Raw genomic sequence first — 1101 nt, forward strand, 5'->3', positions numbered from 1 at the left:
AACACCCATTGGGCGAAAGGGAATCCGGTTTCTATTCCGGAACCCGGCAGCGGAACCGCATACCATTCGGGCCCTCGTAAGAGTGTTCGTCGGGGTAACCCAAAATGACCTGGAGACGCCGTCGGGAGATCCGGGGAGAGTTTTCTTTTCTGTATAAGCGTTCGAGTTCCCTGGAAACCTCTAGCAGGGAGATAGGGTTTGGAACGCGAAGAGCACCGCAGTTGCGGCGGTGTCCGGATCATCCCCTCGGACCTTGAAAATCCAGGAGAGGGCCACGTGGAGGTGTCGCGCCGGTTCGTACCCATATCCGCAGCAGGTCTCCAAGGTAAAGAGCCTCTAGTCGATAGATTAATGTAGGTAAGGGAAGTCGGCAAATTGGATCCGTAACTTCGGGATAAGGATTGGCTCTGAGGAGCGGGGCGTGTCGGGCTTGGTCGGGAAGCGGGTCTGGCTGACGTGCCGGGCCTGGGCGAGGTGAACGGCTCTCGTGGCTGGGATCCGAGCTCGGTCCCGTGCCTTGGCCTCCCGCGGATCTTCCTTGCTGCGAGGCTTCCGTGGCGTTTCCCATCGGTGCGGTCGTCCTCTTCGGCCGCCATTCAACGCTCAGCTCAGAACTGGCACGGACTAGGGGAATCCGACTGTCTAATTAAAACAAAGCATTGCGATGGCCCCCACGGGTGTTGACGCAATGTGATTTCTGCCCAGTGCTCTGAATGTCAACGTGAAGAAATTCAAAAAAGCGCGGGTAAACGGCGGGAGTAACTATGACTCTCTTAAGGTAGCCAAATGCCTCGTCATCTAATTAGTGACGCGCATGAATGGATTAACGAGATTCCCATCTGTCCCTATCTACTGGCGGTGGCGGTCTGTGGCCACCCAGGGCGGGAGATAACCCCCGAACTAGCCCTCGCGTAGGAGGGTTGATCGGCCGAGTCGATGGGTGTATCGGCGATGAAGGCATTAGAGACCGTCAGTGCGTCGTACATGTAGTACTTCGCATAATGGCGAGGCCCTGATTTAGCATACGGGCTGTGGCGTGTTCTTTGTACAGCACTGTATGTGCTGTATGACTTCCGACTGGGGAACTGTTGTCACTCGTGG

At 56.4% G+C, this 1101-nt stretch overlaps 1 pseudogene; it reads left to right on the plus strand.

Moving 5' to 3' along the window:
* The window catches only part of LOC143262458 (large subunit ribosomal RNA), a 2995-nt pseudogene extending 2112 nt beyond the window's left edge, over positions 1 to 883 (plus strand).
* The last annotated feature ends 218 nt before the right edge of the window (positions 884 to 1101 follow it).

This window comes from Megalopta genalis, unplaced genomic scaffold (genome assembly GCF_051020955.1).
Source record: "Megalopta genalis isolate 19385.01 unplaced genomic scaffold, iyMegGena1_principal scaffold0136, whole genome shotgun sequence".
Lineage (NCBI taxonomy): Eukaryota > Metazoa > Arthropoda > Insecta > Hymenoptera > Halictidae > Megalopta > Megalopta genalis.